At 49.3% G+C, this 22,264-nt stretch overlaps 1 pseudogene; it reads left to right on the top strand.

The window, feature by feature from the left end:
* Positions 1-5,490: 5,490 nt before the first annotated feature.
* LOC127576559 (zinc finger protein 229-like) lies at positions 5,491-18,283 on the top strand (annotated as a pseudogene).
* The last annotated feature ends 3,981 nt before the right edge of the window (positions 18,284-22,264 follow it).

Here is a 22,264-nt window from a genome sequence, read left to right as displayed (position 1 = left end):
TCTTCCAAAGTGTATCACTTCACACTTCTCCAGATTGAACTCCATCTGCCACTTCTCTGCCCAACTCAGCATCCTGTCTATATCCCGTTATAACCCATGACAACCTTCTACGCTATCCACAACACCACGAACATTCGTGTCATCTGCAAACCTATTAACCCATCCTCATCCAAGTCATTTATAAAAATCACAAAGAGCAGGGGTCCCAGAACAGATTCACAAGTCACCGACTTTCAGGCAGAATACTCTTCATCTTCTACCACCCTCTGCCTTCTGTGGGCAAGCCAATTCCAAATCCACACAGCCAAGTCTCCATGGATCCCATACGTCATGACTTTCTGAATGAGCCAACCATGGAAAGCCTTGCTAAAATCCATATATACCATATCCACTGCACTACCTTCATCAATTTGTCATCACTTCCTCAAAAAACTCTAAGTTCATGAGGTACGACCTGCCCCTCACAAAGCCATGTTAACTATCCCTAATAAGACCATGCTTCTCCAAATGCTCATAAATCCTGTCCCTAAGAATCCTCTCCAATAGTTTGCCCACCACTGACGCAAGACTCACTGGTCTTAATTCCTGGGATTATCCCTTTTACCTTTCCTGAACAATGGAACAATGTTTGCCACCCTCCAGTCCTCAGGTACCACTCCTGTCGCCAGGGAGGACTCAAGAGATCATTGTTAATGTTCCAGCAATCTCTTCCCTCACTTCCCATAGTCACCTGGGGTATATCCTGTCCAACCCTGGGGACTTATCTATCCTAAAGATTTTTAGTAGCTCCAACCCTGCTTCTTTCTTAACCTCGACTTGCTCCAACACATTTGCCTGTTCTACGCTAACCTCACATTTGTCTAAGTCCCACTCACTGGTGAACACTGAAGCAAAATATTCATTTAGGACCTTCCCTACCTCCTTCGCCTCCAGAAACATTTTGCCCCCTTATCCCTGAGCGGTCCTACCCTCACCCTAATCACCCTCTTGTTCCTCACGTGTAGAATACCTCAGAGTTTTCCTTAACCCTACTTGCCTTCTCATGTCCCCTTCTAGCTCTCCTAAGTCCCTTCTTAAGCTTCTTCCTGGCTACTTTATAACCCTCAAAAGCCCTTTCTGATTTTTGCTTCTGAAACCTTAAATATGCTTCCTTCTTCCTCTTGACTAAATCTCCCACCTCTCTTGTTAACAACAGTTCCTTCACCCTACCATCCTTTCCTTGTCTTAGTGGGACAAACCTATCTAGAACCCTATGCAAATGGTCCTTAAATAACCTCCACATTTCTGCGGTGCATTTACCAGAGAACATCTGTTCCCAGTTTACGCTCCCAAGTACTTGTCTAATACCATTGTAATTTGCCCTCCCCCAATTAAATACTTTCCCATAATGTCTACCCCTATCTTCGTCCATGGCTATGCGGAAGGTCAGGGAATGGTCGCTGTCCCTGATATGCTCATCCACCGAGAAGTCTTTCACCTTACTAGGTTGGTATTGGTTTATTATTGTCACTTGTACCAAGGTACAGTGAAAAGCTTGTCTTGCATACCGATCGTACAGGTCAATTCATTGCACAATGCAGTTATATTGAGTTAGTACAGAGTCCATTGATGTAGTACAGGTAAAAACAATAACAGTACAGAGTAAAGTGTCACAGCTACAGAGAAAGTGCAGTGCAATAAGGTGCAAGGTCACAACAAGGTAGATTGTGAGGTCAGAGTCCATCTCATTGTATAAGCGAACCGTTCAACAGTCTTATCACAGTGGGGTAGAAGCTGTCCTTAAGTCTGGTGGTACATGCCCTCAGGCTCCTGTATCTTCTACCCGATGGAAGAGGAGAGAAGAGAGAATGACCCAGGTGGGTGGGGTCTTTGATTATGCCTAATACCAGATCTGTTATTTAAGGGAGAGATTGATAGGTTCTTGACCGGTAAGGGGGTTAAGGGTTACAGGGAGGAAACAGGGGAATGAGGTTGAGAAAGAAAATCAGTCATGATTGAGTGGCGGAGCAGATTCGATGGGCCAAATGGCCTAATTCTGCTCCTATATCTTACGGTCTAAGACATGGATTCTGTATCTGGGTGTGGAACGGGGCACCTGATTCGTTTAATTGCACTCTCTGTTACATTTGCAAATCTGCTCTTGACACAAAACACTGAAGATGATGTTGGTGAGACCACATCTGGAATATCGTGTGCCTTCCTGGTTTCCATTAAGCTGGAGAGGGTGCAGAAAAGATTCACCAGCATGTCACCGAGCCTGGAGGCCTTGAGTTCCAAGGAAAGGCTGGGACTATTGTCCCCGGAGTGAAGGAGGCTGAGGGATGACCTTATAGAGGTTAATAAAACCGTGAGGGGCGTAGATAAGGTGGACTGTCACAGGCACAGCTATTACAGTGCCAGCGACCCAGGTTCAATTTCGGCTGCTGTCTGTACGTTCTCCCTACGTCTGTGTGGGTTTCCTCCGGGTGCTCCGGTTTCCTCCCACATTCCAAAGACGTACGGGTTAGGAAATTGTGGGCGTGCTATGTCGGCGCCGCAAGTGTGCGAACACTTGTGGGCTGCCCCCAGAACACGCTAAGCAAAAGATGCATTTCACTGTGTGTTTCGATGTACATGTAACAAATAAAGATATCTTTTCTCCCCAGGGTTGGAGAGTCTAAAACTAGAGGGCACAGGTTTAAGGTGAGAGGGGAGAGATGTAAAGGGGACCTAAGGGGCAAGTTTGTGTAATGAATCAATCTGTGCGAACGGTACAAGTGACAATAATAAACCAGTTCCAATACCAAGTTTTTCCACACGGAGCTCTATGGGTAACGGACTGAGCTGCCAGAGAAAGTGGCAGAGGTGGGTAGAACTACAACGTTTAAGGAAGTGGGTGAAGCAGGTACATTAACAACATTTAAAAGACACTTGGACAGGTCCATGGGCGGGAAGGTTTGGGGGATACGGGCCAAACGCGGGCAAATGGGACGAATTAGGGAAGGCACGTTAGTTAGTATGGACCAGTTGGGCCGAAGGGCCTGTTTCCGTGCTGTACTTCTTCTATGACCCTAAGAGCAGGTGGCACCACGTTTGGGGAACGATAGAGTGGGGGGGCGGGGCAGACGGGCTGAACGGCCTCAGAGGACTGTCCTGGCAAACCTGCTGTGACCGTTTGAACAACCGGAAGTCTTCGTCCTCCACGTCACCTGGACGGACCGGAAAGGCGGGAAGATCGAGCCGCTGCCAGGAGTAAAGATGGCGTCGGTCGCCTTGGCAACGGCGGTGTCCCTCGCCGCCGCCGCCGCAATTTCTCTCTCGCTCCGCTCCCGGGCCTCCGCCAGCGGTGGTGGCGACGCTTCCCCTTCCTTCTAGCCTTGTTTTGAGCCACCAGTCCCGACTCCATCTCCCTCCTCCTTCTTCCTCTTGCTCCGCCTTCCCCGCCGCCACCGTCCGCCCACCCGCATGCGCACTGGCTGCCCCGGCCCAAGAGCGCGCGAGGAGCCGGACTGCGCCGGCGTACGACGGTCTTGCTGATTGGTTGTCGTTTGATGGCGGACTGACGTCACGGCGAAGAGGAGAGCGTGCCGCCGGACCTGGAGTGCAGACTGTGCCCTGCTGCCATCTTTGTGAGGGGCAGGCGGCCGATCGCCATCTTTGTGAGGGGGCAGTCGGCCGATCGCCATCTTTGTGAGGGGGCAGTCGGCCGGCCCGCGATCTCTGTGAAGGGTTGGGGGTTGGGGGTGGTGGGGGCAGTCGGCCGACCGCCATCTTAGTGAGGGGCCGTCGGCCGGCCCGCCATCTTAGTGAGGGGCCGTCGGCCGGCCCGCCATCTTAGTGAGGGGCCGTCGGCCGGCCCGCCATCTTTGTGAGGGGCTAGCGACCGGCCGCCATCTTCGGAGAGGGTGCAGAAGAGGTTCAGCGGGACCCCGCCTGGAGTGGAGGGGACGAGCTAGCATCAGAATCAGGTTCATTATCACTGACATATGTTGTGAAATTTGTTGTTTTGTGGCAACAGTACGGTGCAAAACATAAAAATGACTGTAAGTCACAAAACTAAACAAATAGTGCAAAAGAGGAATAAGGAGGTTAGTGTTCATGGACCGTTCAGAAATCTGATGGCGGAGGGGAAGGAGCTGTTCCCGAGTCACTGAGTGCGGGTCTTTAGGCTCCTGGACCTCCTCCCCGATGGTGGTAACAAGAAGAGGGCATGTCCCGGGTGGTGAGGGTCCTTAATGATGGATGCCAACTTCTTGAGGCACCGCCTCTTGAAGATGTCCTGGATGGTGGGGAGGGTTGTGCCCGTGATGGAGATGGCTGAGTCTACAGCCCTGTGCAGCCTCTTGCAATCCTGCGCGTTGGAGCCTCCGTACCAGGTGGTAATGAGAGGGAGGGTGGGATCGGGGTGTGATAAGGTGGTTAATTAAAACTGTAAAGTGCAGCTCAGTAGTATCAGAATCAGGATTATTATCACTGACGTATGTTGTGAAATTTGCTGTTCTGCAGCACTACAGAGCAAGACATAAAGACATAAAAGTTACCATAAGTCACAAAAATACATAAAAAGTGCAAAAGAGGAATAACGAGGTAGTGTTCGTGGGTTCATGGACAGTTCAGAAATCTGATGGTGGAGGGGAAGAAGCTGTTCCTGAAAGGAGAAGTTGGACAAACGTGGGTTGTTTTCTCCGGAGCGGCGGAGGCTGAGGGCAGACCTGATGGAGGTTTATAAAATTATGAGACACAGTCAGAGCTAGGCTAGATAGAAATATCAAGTACTAGAGGGTATTGGTTTAAGGTGAAAGGGGGAAAGTTTAAAGGAGGTATTTTGTTTTACACAGAGCGCAGTGGGTGCCTGGAATGTGCTGGCAGGGGTGGGGGTGGAGGCAGATATGATGGAGGAGTTTAAGAGGCTGTTAGACACATCAATATGCAGGGAATGGAGTGAGATGGATCATGTGCAGGCAGAAGGGATTTAGTTTAATCCGACATCGTGTCTGGCACAGACATGGTGGGCCGAAGGGCCTGTTCTTCTGCGGTACTATTCCATGTTCTATCCTGGTGAAGGAATCTCCATCAGGGTCACAGTGTGATTCTCATGGTGTGATAGTGAACGGTTGAGGACCCCATCTTGATCATGGGATATTGAAGGGATTGGGTGCCATCTTCGTAAAGGACCCCTGCCCCCCACCCAATCCAGGCTGGGGTGTCATTTTGATAAAGGCAGCTTCCCCTATCCAGGGAGGGACGGTGAAGTATTCCCATCCAGGGTGGGACGGTGAAGGGCGGGCAGGGTGCACCATCTTGGTGCAGAGTTGACCACTTTGCCCATCACCGGTGACAACGGAGATCCCCAGATGTCCAACGCTGAGGGTTTGTGGAAGGAAACGTCCCGTAAGAGGCACCCCGACCACCCGCGACCCCCCCCCCCCCAAATTCCCACCCTCTCCGGCAATCTCTCAACTCTTCCCCCTCCACCTCTTCGCCTTGTCGAGAATCAATCTGCCTCTGCCTTACAACCATCTGCCAACTCTGCCTCCAATGGGGACCAGGGAATGAGAGTGAAATAAAATGCTGCAGATGGTGGAGATCCGAGACAAAAACAGGAAACGCTCCGCACCTCGTTCAGCGTATGTGGAGAGAGAAATGGCCAACGATTCAGGTCAGAGATGTCTGTGTGATCTGGGAAAAGGGAGAAACACGGCAGGAGAGGAGGTGGGCGGGGGGGAATGGGAAGAACGAGGGAAATATCTCTGCTGGGCAAGACCAGATGGCACAGTTAGCCTGTTTGTTTGTCCAATGCCATTAAGAGTCGTACAGCAAGGAGACAGGCCCTTCAGCCCAACTACTCCATGCCGACCAAGGGGCTTTCCTGAGCCAATCCCATCTGCCCACGTTTGGCCCATATCCCTCTAAACCTTTCCTATCCATGTACCTGTCCAAGTGCCTTTTAAACATTGTTAATGTACCTGCCTCAACCACTTCCTCTGGCAGCTCGTTCCACGTACAGACCACCCTCCGGGTGGAAAAAAAAACTTGCCCCTTGGGTCCCCTTTAAATCTCTCCCCGCTCACTGTAAACCTGTGCCCCCTAGTTTTGGACACCCCTACCCTGGGGGGGAGAGAGACTGTGACCGTCCGCCTTATCTACGCCCCTCGTGGTTTTCTAAGCCTCGATTAGGTCACCCCCTCGGCCTCCTTCGCTCCGGGGAAAACAGTCCCAGCCTATCCAGCCTCTCCTTGTAACTCAAGCCCTCCAGTCCCGGTGAAATCCCCGTGGATCTTTTCTGCACCCTCTCCAGTTTAATCACTTCCTTCCTTACAATGTGGCGAGCAGAACCACACACAGTACTCCAGGTCCTGGCAGCATCCTCGTAAATCTCTCCTGCACTCCTTCCAGTGGCATCTTTCCTATAGCAGGGCAAGCAGAACCATACACCGTACACCAAGTGCAGTCTCACCGACGTCCCGACTCCTGTACTCAGTGCCCTGACCCGATGAAGGCCAGCGTGCCGAACGCCTTCTTCACTGCCCTGTCTGCCTGTGACGCCGTTTTCAGGGAACCATGTACCTGTACCCTGAAGTCCTTCTGTTCAACAACAATCCCCAGGGTCTTGTTATTCACCGTATGTGTCCTGACCTGGTTTAACTTCCCAAAGTGCGACTCTAAAACTTAAATAAGGGCAATTAAAAGATATGAAAGTAGAGTTGACCAGCGTGATCGGGGAAAATTGGGCTGGTGGTGGGGCTGTGGGTGACCAGTGGCAGATGTTTAAACAGCTAGTTCACAACGCTCAGCAGAAATTTATCCAAGTCACATAGAAGGAGCCCACATCTTGATCAGCCTGGGTAAGTGGGCAGAGGAGTGGCAAATGGAGTTTAAGAACATAGAACATTACAGCACAGTACAGGCCCCTGAGCCCATGATGTTGTGCCGACATTTTATCCTGCTCCAGATCTATCTAACCCTTCCCTCCCACATAGCCCCCCATTTCTCTATCATTCTTGTGATTATCTAAGAGTCTCTTAAATATCCCTAATGTATCTGCCCCCACAACCTCTACCGGCAGTGCGTTCCATGCACCCACCACTCTCTGTGTAAAAAAAACTTACCCCTGACATCCCCCTTATAGCTTCCGCCAATCACCTTAATATTATGTTCCTTATTGTCGCAGTTTAATTTGGATAAATGCATGGTGTTGCATTTTGGAAAGTCAAATACAGGTAGGACTTTCGCAGTAAGCAGCCGGGCCCTGGGGAGTGTTTTAGAACAGAGGGGCCTTGAAGTACAGGTACACAGTTTCCTGAAAGTGGCGTCACAGGTAGACAGGGTGGTGAAGAAGGCATTTGGCATGCTGGCCTTCGTCGGTCAGGGCACTGAGTATAAAAGTTGGGACGTCTCAGTGCGGTTGTACGGGACGCTGGTATTGGTATTGGTGAGGCTGCACTTGGAATATTGTGTTTAGTTTTGGTCGCCCTGCTGTAGGAAGGGTGGGAATAAAGCAGGAGAGGGGGCAGAAAAGATCCACGAGGATGTCACCGGGACTGGAGGTCTCAAGTTATAAGGAGAGGCTGGATAGGCTGGGACTTTCCCCGGAGCAAAGGAGGCTGAGGGCGGGACCTTATCAAGGTTTATAAAACCACGAGGGGCATAGATAAGGTAGACAGTCATAGTCTCTCTCCCCCTGCAGGGTAGGGGAGTCTAAAACTAGAGAGCACAGGTTTAAAGTGAGAGGGGAAAGATTTAAGGGCAACTTTTTCACCCAGAGTGTGGTCCGTATGTGGAAAGAGCTGCCAGAGGAAGTGGTTGAGGCAGGTACATTAACAGGTCCATGGATAGGAAAGGTTTAGAGGGACATGGGCCAAACACAGGTAAATGGGACTCGCTTGGATGGGAATCTTGGTCGGCACGGACCAGTTGGGCCGAAGGGCCTGTTTCCCTGCTGTGTGACTCTGTGACTCTATACTCTTTGATTGAACCCTGTAAATCCAGATGGGACTTTCACAGTGAACGGCAGGGCCCTGGGGAGTGTTGTAGAACAGAGGGACCTCGGGGTACAGGTACATGGTTCCCTGAAAGTGGCGTCACAGGCAGACAGGGCGGTGAAGAAGGCATTTGGCACGGTGGCCTTCATCAGTCAGGGCATTGAGTATAAAAGTTGGGAGGTCACGGTGCAGTTGTACGGGACACTGGTGAGGCCACACTTGGAGTATTGCGCTCAGTTCTGGTCGCCCTGCTGCAGGAAAGATGTTATTTAACCGGAAAGAGTGCAGGAAAGGTTTACAAGTATGTTGGCAGGACTTGAAGGACTGAGTTACAGGGAGAGCTGGGCAGGCTGGGACCTTATTCCTTGGAGCATAGGAGGTGTATAAAACCACGAGGGGCATAGGCAGGATGAATGCGCACAGTCTTTTTCCCCCAGGGTTGGGGAATCAAGAAGTAGAGGGCACAGGTTTAAGGCGAAAGGAGAGAGATTGAGTAGGAACCTGAGGCGCAACTCAAGTTGTATCTATATCTGTAAGATATCTTTATAGGTCACGTGTACATCGAAACACACAGTGAAATGCATCTTTTCCATCAAGTGTTCTGGGGGCAGCCCACAAGTGTCGCCACACTTCCACGCCAACATAGCACGCCCACAACTTCCTAACCCGTACGTCTTTGGAATGTGGGAGGAAACCGGAGCACCCGGAGGAAACCCACGCAGACACGGGGAGAACGTACAAACTCCTTACAGACAGTGGCTGGAATTGAACCTGGGTCACTGGCACTGTGATAGTGTTACGCTACATTAACTGTCGTCCCGATTTTAAATTCCCACTTCTGTCCGCTGCAAAGCAACACAGTGCCGCAAGGTTGATTCGATAAAACGCGTTTATTAGCAGGTCTCTTCAGCACTCGTTGAGAGTCACTTCCCAAGGTCTCTCTCGTACAAAGGAGCAGACAGAAATTTATACAGATATCGTCACACACACTTAATGAATTCGGCTTCATGAGTTTTGGTCAGGCCTATTTATACAGACATCGCACCTATTGTCCAACATAATTGAGTTATATTCAAGAGATTCAAAGACAGGTATCACCCCTCATTGTTTAGGACAAGCTTCCCACTCGCTGTTTATTGCACCCAGCACCCTTTTTGTCCAGCATAACTGGTCCGCAACCAAGGTTCCGGACACAGTAATTATCACTTATCCATGAGTCAGTAGCTTGCGTGCTCTTGCTTGCGAGGTATTTTTCCATCAGCTATATGTATAGTTACAGTCAGTCACAGCTTCTTAACCCTTTACTCCCTCATAACAACATTTAAAAGGTACTTGGACAGGTCCATGGATAGGAAAGGTTTAGAGGGATACAGGCCAAATGCAGGCAAATGGGACCGTCTTGGTCGGCAAGGACCGGTTGGGCTGAAGGGCCTGTTTTCGTGCTGTGTGACTCTAAGGCAGAGGAACCATCCAAAGGAGGTCAAGGAAAATATGAAATCAAAGATTAGAGGGTACAAAGTTTTAGAGCAGAGGACTGGGAATTTCACCAGAGCCAGCAGCAAGAGACTGAAAAGTTAATGAGGATGGAAGGGAAAATCAGGCAAGTCATCTCAAAATGAGCAGCAAAGACCTCTGTGGATTGAACATAGAACAGTACAGCACAGAACAGGCCCTTCGGCCCACAATGTTGTGCCTACATAGCTAATCCCTCCTACCTACACAATGCCCATATCCCTCCATTTTCCTCTCACTCACGTGCCCATCCAAGCCCCTCTGAAAAGCCTACAGTGAATTTGCCTCCACCACCCCATCAGGCAATGTGTTCCAGGCATCCACCAATCTCTGAGTAAAACTTACCCCTCACGTCTGTTCTGAACCTACCCCCTCTCACCTTAAATGCATGCCCTCTGGTATTGGATTGCTCAACAATGGAAAAAAGATATTGCTTGTCTATGCCCTATCTATGCCCCTCGTAATTTTATACACCTCCAACAAATCACCCCTCAGCCTCTGCTGCCCCAGAGAAAAGAGCCCAAGTGTGTCCAGCCTCTCCTGATAGCACATGCCCTCTAATCCAGGCATCATGCTAGTAAACTTCCTCTCCACCCTCTCTGGAGCCTTGACATCCTTCCTGTAGGGGGGGGTGACCAGAATTGCAGGCGATACTTTGGAAAGAGCGAGCTGGGGTCAAGTGAGGGAGACTGGGGAGTTAATAATGGGGAAGAAGGAAATGTTAAATCAAACCAACTCAATCAGAAGATAAAGATGAAGGGAGCTATGGTGACTTGGTAGATTGGATTCAAATTTGGCTTGACCATAGAGGACAGAGGGGAGAGGTGGAGGGGTGTCATTCTGAGTGGAGGTCTGTAACCAGTGGTGTTCCACAGGGATCAGTGCTGGGACCTCTGTTGTTTGTGACTGTATATAAAATGACTTGACAGCACGGTAGTGTAGCGGTTAGCGTAACGCTGTTACAGCGCCAGCAACCCGGGTTCAATTCCGCCCGCTGTCTGTACGGAGTTTGTACGTTCTCCCCGTGTGCCTGTGTGGGTTTCCTCCGCGTGCTCCAGTTTCTTCCCACATTCCAAAGACGTACAGATTGGGAAGTTGTGGGTGCGCTATGTTGGCGCCAGAAGCGTGGCGACACTTGCGGGCTGCCCCCAGAACACTCTACGCAAAAAGATGCATTTCACCGTGTTTCGATATACATGTGACTAATAAATAAATATCTAAAATACCTAAATATTGGACGAAAATGTAGGTGGCTGATTATTAAATTTGCAGACAAGGCAAAGATTGCAGGAGTTGTGGATGGTGTAGAAGGTCGTCGAAGGTGACCGCGGGATATCGATCAGTTGCAGATACGGGCAGAGAAATGGCATGTGGAGTTTAATCCGGGCAAGTGTGAGGTGTTGCACTCTGGGAGGTCAAATCACAGGGGAAAGCACACAGTTAGTGGCAGGACCCTGGGAAGCATTGATGTACAGAGGAATCTTGGGGTCCAAGTCCACAGCTCCCTGAAAGTAGCAACACAAGTGGATTGTAGAGAAGGCATATGTCATTAGTCAGGGCGTTGAGTCTAAGAGTAAGGAAATCGTGTTGCAGCTCTATAAAACATTGGTAAGGCGATATGGTGTGTTGGCCTTCATTAGTCAGGGTACTGAGTTCAAGGGCCTTTGTGGTTGGACAAGGACAGGCTATTGGTAATATTCACTGCTAGGAACTTAAAGCTCTCAACCCTCTCGACCTCAGCACTATTGATGTAAACTGGAGCGTGTGCACCTCTCCTTTCCTGAAGTCAATGACCAGTTCTTCTGTTTTGCTGACATTGAGGGCAGGGTTGTTGTTATGACACCACGGGACTAGGCTCTCTATCTCCTTCCTGCCCTCCCACTCATCGTTATTTGAGATCTGGCCCACAGTGGTGTCATCCGCAAACTTGCAGATGGAGTTAGAGCAGAATCTGGCCACACAGTTCTGAGTTAATAGGGAGTAGAGTCAGGGGCTGAGGATGTAGCCTTGTGGGGCACCAGTGTTGAGAATAATCGTGCTGGAGGTATTGCTGCCTATCCTCACTGATTGCGGTCTGTTGGTCAGAAAGTCAAGAATCCAGTTGCAAAGGAAGGTGTTGAGTCCCGGATTTAGAAGTTTGGAGATGAGTTTGCATGGAATTACAGTATTGAAGGCGGAACTGTGGTCAATAACAATAGTCTGATGCAGGTGAATCAAGGGAATGTGAGGTTAGTGAAAAAATCTGGTGCAGAAGTAAAAGATCAGTCAAGATCAGAATCAGGTTTATCATCACTGACGTACGTCATGAAATGTGTTGTTTCATGGTAGCAGTACAGTGCAAGACATAAAAATTACTATGTTACAAAACTAAATAAATAGTACAAAAGAGGAATAACGAGGTAGTGTTCATGGACCGTTCAGAAAACTGATGGTGGAGGGGAAGAAGCTGTTCCCGAATCATTGAGTGCGGGTCTTCAGGCTCCTGTACCTCCTCCCTGATGGTAGTAACGTGAAGAGGGCATGTCCCGGATGGTGAGGGTCCTTAGTGATGGATGCCGCCTTCTTGAGGCACCGCCTCTTGAAGATGTCGTCGATGGCAGGGAGGGTTGTGCCTGTAATGGAGCTGGCTGAGTCTACAACCCTGTGCAACCTCTTGCGATCCTGTGCATTGGAGCGTCCGTACCAGGCGGTGATGCAACCAGTCAGAATGCTCTCCACCATAGATCTGTAGAAATTTGCAAGACCCTTTGGTGACACCCCAAATCTCTTCAAACTCCAAACGAAATAGAGCCGCTGGCGTGCCTTCTTCGTGATTGAATCTATGTGTTGGGCCCAGGATAGATCCTCCGAGATGGTGACGCCCAGGAACTAAAAGCTGCTCACCCTTCCCAGCGCAGACCCGTCTTGACGACTAGTGTGTGTTCTCCAGACTTCCCCTTCCTGAAGTCCACAATCAATTCCTCGGTCTTACTGACGTTGAGTGTGAGGTTGTTGTTGCGACACCACTCAACCAGATGATTCATCTCACTCCTGTACACCTCCTCATCGCCATCTGAGATCTTACCTCAGTCCTTACCCCACTGATCAGCAGGAGTTTTGCCCTCCCTGTCCTACCAAACATGTGCACACTGAGAGCAATGTATGCATTGTTCTGCTGCACGCCATTAATGTGTGTTTCATGATCAGCTCTGCAAAGTGGCAGGTAATGAAACACACAGTGTGCGTCCGGATGTGGTCTTTGAAGAAATATAAACAGTGACTCAACAACCACATGGGTGAGAGAGTGCCAACCAAGCCTTTGGATTAGTTTGGAAGTGAGGCTGGTGATTGCTATTTAATCTAACAATGGTCATTTAGATAATACACTGACTATAAGGGAAGGTGGTTAAAGTGGAGAATAAAACAGGGTTGAGTCTGGGAAGATGAAAGATCTCAACCTGAAACGTTGACTGTCCATTTGCCCCACAGATGCTGCCTGACCCGCTGAGTTCCTCCAGCATTCTGTGTGTTGTTCCAGGTTTCAGTAGCTGCAGAGTCTGGGAAAGACCACTTGTTGCCTTATGACAGGAGCATTTTCATTGGCAGCGTGCCTTCAACATCCAGATTCAAGAGCTCAAATTCCCACCTGAACTGTCCCTTTTTTTATACATCTGTTTTTACTGAGAACTTATGTACCAGCATCTGACCAGCTGAGTGCCAGTTCAACAAAATGCTTTGCAAGTCAGACTAAGAGATTGTCAAAGATTTAGTGCACCTTAGTTTTCTGGCCTATAACTTAATTATCTTAACTGTCCGGATCAGTTGTGGCAAGTTTCTGTCAACTGCTGATGTATTCCAAGGCAAAGTTGGCCACCACAACAGTGAGCATCTTTGATTTTGAGCTCAGGATGGTGTGCAACTTGGAGGGGATTCTGCAGGTAATCGTGTTCCCTTGCACCAGCTGACCTGGTCCTCAAGGACAAGGTCGCATGTTGAGGCAATGCTGTCAGAGTAGCCTGCGTAAGTAACTACAGTGCATCTTGTAATGGTGCACACTGCAGCCACTGTGCACTGTTGGTGGAGGCAATGACTGTTCAGGGGGGTTGATGGGGAGCTGATCAAGCAGGCTACTTTGTCTTGGGTGGCACGAGGTCCCTTGAGAATTATTAGAGCTTCAGTCAACCAGGAAACGTGGGGAATAGTCCATTACGCTCTTACCTTCTTGCTCGCAGATGTTGAGAAGGCTTAGGGCAATCTGGATGCAAGTCAGAATGTACAAAGCATGGTGAGTACATTTGCAAATGACAGGAAGATAGATGGTGTCATAGACAGGAAGATTGTTATCAGGATTCACAGAGGGACCTTGATCGTCTGGGTAAGTGGGCCAAGGAGTGGCAAATGGAGTTCAATTTGGATAAGTGCGAAGTGTTGCATTTAGGGAAGACAAACCAGTGTAGGATTTTCACAGTGAAAATCCCACAGGGCCCTGGGGGTGTTGCAGATCAGAGGGATTAGGAGTACAGGTACATGGTTACCTGAAAGTGGCATCACAGGTAAACAGGGTGCTGAAGAAGGCTTTTAGCACGCTGGCCTTCATCAATCAGGGCATTGAGTATAGAAATTGGGATGTTACGTCGCAGTTGTACAAACTTTGATAAGGCCGCTTTGGGAATATTGTGTTAAGTCTTGGTCATGTTGCTATTAGGAAAGATGCCAGGTTTTTATTTCAGATTTCCAGCAACTGCAGGTTTTTTGATTTTGCTGCTTTCTCTGCCGGCCCGACCCAAGGTGGACTCCAGGCCTCGGCTGGTGAATGACTGTTTTGCTGAGACCGGTTTCTGGAGCCCTGGGGATTGTGGGTATAAATGCGACCGTTGATTCTGCTGCAAAAAGCACTTTGCCTTTGCTCTGCAGGCAGTCTGGAAACACAGATGAGCAAACTGAGATTGGAACCGGTCTCCAGACACTGCTGATGTCCAAATCATTGGAGGTAACAGCTATACTTGGGACTGAGGTCAAAAAGGGGACAAAGTCCAACTCCCAGTGAATAAAAAAACATGTTTTGTGAAAGTAATTTACACATGTGGCTAAACTGTGTCAGTTAACACTGTTGAAGAAACAAAAATCCTTGTCACTTTTGGTTACTTTACAACTCAATGATGTTCAATATCCTCGGCTCCTTCTGCTGCTGAGAACATGTTCTATTCTGTCTGGATATACAGTAGAATGGTATCTAACACTTCTATTCTGGAATATTAAGTGGCAAGTAACATTTGGACCACAAAACTGCCACACAATGACAATCTCCAACAAGTGAGTCTAATCGTCTACCCTTCATGTTCAAACCCTGAGGGCAGGTACCACCAGGCTCAAGGACAGCTTCTATCCCACGGTGATAAGACTATTGAACGGTTCCCTGATACGATGAGGTGGACTCTGACCTCACGATCTACCTTGTGACCTTGCACCTTATTGTCTACCTGCACTGCACTTTCTCTGTAGCTGTGACACTTTACTCTGTACTGTTATTGTTTTTACCTGTACTACCACAGTGCACTCTGTACTAACTCCAGGTAACTGCACTGTGTAATGAATGAACCTGTACGATCAGTATGCAAGACATGTTTTTCACTATACCTCGGTATGTGACAAGAATAAACCAATACCAATACAATCGCCAACACCATCAAGACCCGAAATATTGACTCTCCATTTCCCTCCATAGACGCTGCCTGACCCACTTCGAGTTCATCGAGCTCCCTTATGTATTTCTTCAGATTTCCATCATCTGCAGTCTCTTATGTCTCCATCTGCAGAAAGAGGGAATGTTTTGGGTTTGATACCCCTTTTAACAGTGAAAGACAGAAAACACATTGAATTTCAGTGGCAGAGCAGGTGAGGGAGGCAACGGGTAGAACAAAGGGAAGTGGCAGAAATGGCCCATTCTGATATCTATAATAATATATAATATATCTATAAAGACAACCAGAGATGTTGATGCCAGTCTGGATGCTGCAATGTTCCCAGATGGAAGATGACGTTGTTCCTCAAGCTTGTGTTTGTCATTATTATAACAGCTCGCTACAGAGACTAAAATCTCAGCTGAAATACTGTCCTGTACCTATTGATGACTTTTGTAAATTTCTTTTACAGGATACAACCAGCAGAGGATTTGTTCATGCAAATATCAAACACAACATCAGCAAATTCACACTGGGGAGAGGCCGTTCACCTGCTCTGAGTGTGGGAAGGGATTCACTCGGTCATTCCAGTTGCTGATGCACCAACAAATTCCCAGAGAAGAGGCCGTGTATCTGCACTGAGTGTGGGAAGGGCTTCCTTCAGTCATCCCTCCTGCTGACACACCGGTGTGTTCACACTGGGGAGCGGCCGTTCTCCTGCTCAACGTGTGATAAGGCATTCACTCAGTTATCCAGCCCAATGACACATCAGCGAGTTCGTGCCGGGGAAAGGCCATTCTCCTGCTCGGAGTGTGGGAAGGGCTTTGCTCGGTTATCCCACTTGCAGGCACACCAGCGAGTTCACACTGGGGAGAGGCCATTCTCCTGCTCAACGTGTGGGAAAGGATTCACTCTGTTATCCAGCCTGATGAGGCACCATCGAGTTCACACTGGGGAGAGGCCGTTCTCCTGCTCAATGTGTGGGAATGGATTCACTGTGTTATCCAGCCTGATGACACACCAGCGAGTTCACACTGGGGAGAAGCCATACACCTGCTCCGAGTGTGGGAAGGGATTCATTCAGTCGTCCCATTTGCTGACGCACCAGAGGGTTCACACCGGGGAGAGGCCGTTCAACTGCCCTGAGTGTGGGAAGGGATTCGCTCAGTCGTCTGACCTGCTGATACACCAGCGGGTTCACACTGGGGAGAAGCCGTACACCTGCTCCGAGTGCGGGAAGGGATTCACTCGGTCGTCCTATTTGCTGATGCACCAGAGAGTTCACACTGAGGAGAGGCCGTTCATCTGCTCGACATGCGGGAAGGGATTCACTGAGTCGTCTGAGCTGCAAAAACACCAGCGGGTTCACACCGGGGAGAGGCCATTCTCCTGCTTAACATGTGGGAAAGGATTCACTCAGTTTTCCAGCCTGATGAGACACCAGAGAGTTCACACTGGGGAGAGGCCATTCAACTGCGCTGAGTGCGGGAAGGGATTCACTCAGTCATCCCATTTGCTGAGACACCAGCGAGTTCACACTGGGGAGAGGCCATTCATCTGCCCTGAGTGCGGGAAGGGATTCACTCAGTCGTCCCATTTGCTGACACACCAGACAGTTCACAGTGGGGAGAGGCCGTTCACCTGCTCAACATGCGGGAAGGGATTCACTGATTCGTCTGAGCTGCTGAAACACCAGCGGGTTCACACCGGGGAGAGGCCGTTCACCTGTTCAACGTGTGGGAAAGGATTCACTCAATTATCCAGCCTGATGAGACACCAGCGAGTTCACACTGGGGAGAGGCCGTACTCCTGCTCCAAGTGCGGGAAGGGATTCAGTCGGTCATCCCATTTGCTGAGACACCAGCGGGTTCACACCGGGGGAGGCCGTTCATCTGCTCGATGTGTGGGAAGGGATTCCGTCAGTCATCCTACTTGACGACACACCAGCGAGTTCACACTGGGGAGAGGCCATTCACTTGCTCTGAGTGCGGGAAGGGATTCCATTGGTGGTCATCTTGCCTGCTGAAACACCAGCGAATTCACACTGCGGAGCAAGATTAAACATGCTGTATGCTCAATATACAACCATCACTGCAACTGAAATCTAGCACAAATTCACAAGTGTTGCAGGTGTTCACGGGGATCGGATTCTGTCGATGATGCTGATCTTGCCCAGGATTGAACCCTGGTCATTGGGCACAGTTGATTTTCTTTTGTAATCTCTTTCACTGAGTTCAATATTCTGGATCTCTGATTAAAATAAAGCAGTTCTGTTTGACACACTTTTTCTAAAGCCCTTCCTGTCTCTGCAATGCACACAATGACAGGAGAAAGAGAGGCCATTCAGCCCATCTGGTACTTCCAATGTTTCTGCTCCACACCAGCCTCCTCCCATCTCACCCAGTATGAATATTCAGAGGAATAGAGAGATGCAACACAGAAATGGGCCCTTTGACTCACTGAGTCTGCACTGATTATCAACCAGTCATTTACTCTGATCCTACATTAATACACTTTTAAAATTCCGCCCACATTTGCATTGACCACACCCTGCTTCACCCTTACCACCAGCAGATTCTACTAATCACCCACACATTAGGGACACTTTACAGATTGCAGCCTTCCAGACCTGGGACAAATTTCTATAGATGTGCAGTGGAGAGCATTCTGACTGGTTGCATTGCCACCTGATACGGAGGCTCCAATGTGCAGGATTGCAAGAGGCTGCAGAGGGTTGTAGACTCAGCCAGCTCCACCACGGGCACAACCCTCCCCGCCATCGAGGACATCTTCAAGAGGCGGTGCCTCAAGAAGGCAGCATCCATCATTAAGGACCCTCACCACCCGGGACATGCCCTCTTCACATTACTACCATCGGGGAGGGGGTACAGGAGCCTGAAGACCCACACTCAGCCATTCAGGAACAGCTTCTTCCCCTCCGCCATCAGATTTCTGAACAGTCCATGAACACTATCTTGTTATTCCTTTTTTGCACTATTTGTGTGCTTTTGTGACTTATATTAATTTTATGTCTTTATGTCTTGCACTGTACTGCTGCCGCAAAACAACAAATTTCACGACATACGTCAGTGATAATAAACCTGATTCAGATTCAGCTCTAAGCTGCACTTCACAGTTTTAATTAACCATTCTATCACACCCGGATCCCACCCTCCTCCTCCCCTACCCGCTCTCCCTCCCCTTCCTCCCTTCCTCTCCTCCTCCCCTTCCCCCCACCTCCCCTCTTTCCTCCCACCTCCCCTCTTTCCTCCCCTCCTCTATCCTCCCTTCCCCTCCACTCTCCTACGCTCTCCTATACTCCCCATTAATGTGAGAAGTTGCAGGATTGTGCCAATGTGGATCATCATTTTGTCCCTTCATTCCTAGTTTTTGGCAGATTACTCTTCCGATGTCCTGTGAAGTGTTTGCAGTTGTTGTAATGCCCCCTTATTGGAGGTTGTTGTAGTACGCAGCTCACACGAGTCGATGCTGTTGTGTGAAAGCACCATTGAAGTAAATGCCTGAAGCCCAGTCAGTGCAATTGTTTCTTTAATGACCATCTGTGCCCCGTCGTTGTAAAGTGTGCTAAGTTTTGTTGTTGTCATAGAGCAATACAGCACGGATACAGGCCCTTCGGCCCAACCAGTCCATGCCAACCACGGTGCCCACCCAGCTAGTCCCAATTTCCTGCATTTGGCCGATATCCCTCTAAGCCCCGCCCCTCCATGTACCTGTCCAAGTGCTTCTTAAATGATGCTGTTGTACCTGCCTCACCCACTTCCTCTGGCAGCTCGTTCCACACACTCACCACCCCCTGCATGAAAAAGTTGCCCCTCAGGTCCCTTTTAACTCTTTACCCTCTTGCTCTGCCCCTAGTTTTGGATTCCCCTACATAGAACATACAGCACAGTACAGGCCCTTCGGCCCACAATGTTGTGCCAACATTTTATTCTGCTCTAAGATCCATTGAACCTTTCCCTCCCACATTGCCCCCCCATTTCTCTATCATTTATGTGTCTATCTAAGAGTCTCTTAAATGTCCCCAATGTACCTGCCCCCACAACCTCTGCAGGCAGTGCGTTCCACACACCCACCACTCTCTGTGTAAAAAACTTACCCCGATATCCCCCTTATACCTTCCTCCAATCACCTTAAAATGATGTCCCCTCGTGTCAGCCATTGTCACCCTGGGGAAAAGACTGTTACCGTCCACCTTATCTCTGCCTCTCAGAATTTTAAACATTTCTATAAGGTTGTCCCTCATTCTCCTACGCTCCAAGGACTAAAGTCCTAGCCTGGCCAACCTCTCCCTATAACTCAGGCCCTCAAGTCCTGGCAACGTCCTCCTAAATCTATTCTGCTCTCTTTCCAGTTTAACCACATCTTTCCTATAACAGGGTGACCAACACTGTACACAGTGCTCCAAGTGTGGCCTCACTGACAACTTGTACAACTGCAACATAGTGTCCCAGCTCCTGTACTCAGTGCCCTGACAGATGAAGGCCTGCGTGCTGAACGCCTTTTTCACCACCTTGTCCACCCATGACGCCGCTTTCAACGAGCTGTGCACTTGTCCTCCTGGGTCCCTCTGTTCCATTACACTCCCTGCCATTCTCAGTACAAGTCCTCCTGGGCCCACTTCCCCAACTGATCAGATACGCCATGTCCTGTCAAAGCCAAGGGCTGCCCTCGGTGTAGACGGGAGGACGGTCTCGGGCACGTCTTTTAACCAATAAAGGGGAGTTCCCTGGTTCGGGGAACAGTTCTGGGCACTTTGGCTCCACAGTCGCTGCTCCCCCTGCAACCACCCCTCGGGCCGCCCTCACCGGCCCCCCTGCGACCCCCCCTCGGGCCGCCCCCACCTGCCCCCCTGCAACCCCCCCTCGGGCCGCCCTCACCGCTCCCAGCACGCCCATCCTGCACTGCGGCAGACCACACCCCCAACATGCCGTAGATAGAGACATTTCTGAAGCGTCTCATTCCATATACTGACCGCCCTCTGGGTGAAAATGTTGCCCCTCAGTTTCCTATTAAATGTCTCCCCTCTCACCTTAAACCTGTGCCCTCTAGTTCTTTACTCCCCAGCCCTAGGAGAAACTCTGCACATTGAGCCTCTCTATGCCCCTCATGAATGTATACACCTCTATCAGATCACCCCTCATTCTCCTGTGCTCAATGAATGAAGTCCCAAACTGCTCAACCTCTCTCCATAATTTAGTCCCCCGACTCCCAGCATCATCCTTGGAAATCTCCTCTGCACTCTTTCCAGCTGAATGGCATCTATCCTATAGCAACATGATCAAAACTGAACACGATATTCCCAATGCGGCCACACCAATGTTTGTACAACTGCAACGTAACATCCCAATTTCTATACTCAATGCCCTGACTGATGAAGGCCAACGTGCCAAAAGCTTTCTTCACCACCCTATTTACCTATGATGCCACCTTCAGGTAACCATGTACCTGTACTGCCAGGTCCCTCTGTTATACAACACTCCCCAGGGCCCTGTGGGATTTTCACTGTGAAAATCCTACACTGGTTTGTCTTCCCTAAATGCAACACTTCGCACTTATCCAAATTGAACTCCATTTGCCACTCCTTGGCCCACTTACCCAGACGATCAAGGTCCCTCTGTGAATCCTGATAACAATCTTCCTGTCTATGACACCATCTATCTTCCTGTCATTTGCAAATGTACTCACCATGCTTTGTACATTCTGACTTGCATCCAGATTGCCCTAAGCCTTCTCAACATCTGCGAGCAAGAAGGTAAGAGCGTAATGGACTATTCCCCACGTTTCCTGGTTGACTGAAGCTCTAATAATTCTCAAGGGACCTCGTGCCACCCAAGACAAAATAGCCTGCTTGGTCAGCTCCCCATCAACCCCCCTGAACAGTTATTGCCTCCACCAACAGTGCACAGTGGCTGCAGTGTGCACCATTACAAGATGCACTGTAGTTACTTACGCAGGCTACTCTGACAGCACCGCCTAAACATGCGACCTTGTCCTTGAGGACAAGGTCAGCTGGTGCAAGGGAACACGATTACCTGCAGAATCCCCTCCAAGTTGCACACCATCCTGAGCTCAAAATCAAAGATGCTCACTGTTGTGGTGGCCAACTTTGCCTTGGAATACATCAGCAGTTGACAGAAACTTGCCACAACTGATCCGGACAGTTAAGATAATTAAGTTATAGGCCAGAAGACTAAGGTGCACTAAATCTTCGACAACCTCTTAGTCTGACTTGCAAAGCATTTTGTTGAACTGGCACTCAGCTGGTCAGATGCTGGTACATAAGTTCTCAGTAAAAACAGATGTACAAAAAAAAGGGACAGTTCAGGTGGGGATTTGAGCTCTTGAATTGGATGTTGAAGGCACGCTGCCAATGAAAATGCTCCTGTCATAAGGCAACAAGTGGTCTTTCCCAGACTCTGCAGCTACTGATACCTGGAGCAACACACAGAATGCTGGAGGAACTCAGCGGGTCAGGCAGCATCTGTGGAGGCAAATGGACAGTCAACGTTTCAGGTTGAGATCTTTCATCTTCCTAGACTCGACCCTGTTTTATTCTCCACTTTAACCACCTTCCCTTCAAGTCTGTGTGTTATCTAAATGACCATTTTTAGATTAAATAGCAATCACCAGTCTCACTTCCAAATTAATCCAAAGGGTTGGCTGGCACTCTCTCACTCATATGTTTGTTGAGTCACTGTTTATTTTTCTTCAAAGACCATTTCCGGGCACACACTGTGTGTTTCATTACCTGCCACTTTGCAGAGCAGATAATGAAACACACATTAATGGTGTGCAGTAGAACAATGCATACATTGCTCTCAGTGTGCATACGTTTGGTGGGGGGGAGGGCAAAACGACTGCTGATCAGCGGGTCAGGACTGAGGCAAGATCTCGGATGGTGACGAGGAGGCGTACAGGAGTGAGATAGATCATCTGGTTGAGTGGTGTCGCAACAACAACATCACACTCAACATCAGCAAGACCGAGGAATTGTGGACTTCAGGAAGGGGAAGTCGGGAGAACACACACTAGTCCTCATTGAGGGGTCAGTGGTGGGAAGGGGGAGCAGCTTCAAGTTCCTGGGCATCAACATCTCGGAGGATCTATCCT

Source organism: Pristis pectinata, chromosome 12 (assembly GCF_009764475.1).
Source record: "Pristis pectinata isolate sPriPec2 chromosome 12, sPriPec2.1.pri, whole genome shotgun sequence".
NCBI classification, from domain to species: Eukaryota; Metazoa; Chordata; class Chondrichthyes; order Rhinopristiformes; family Pristidae; genus Pristis; species Pristis pectinata.
The sequence above is the reverse complement of the archived record's forward strand: the minus strand, read 5'-3'. Positions and strand labels throughout refer to the sequence as shown.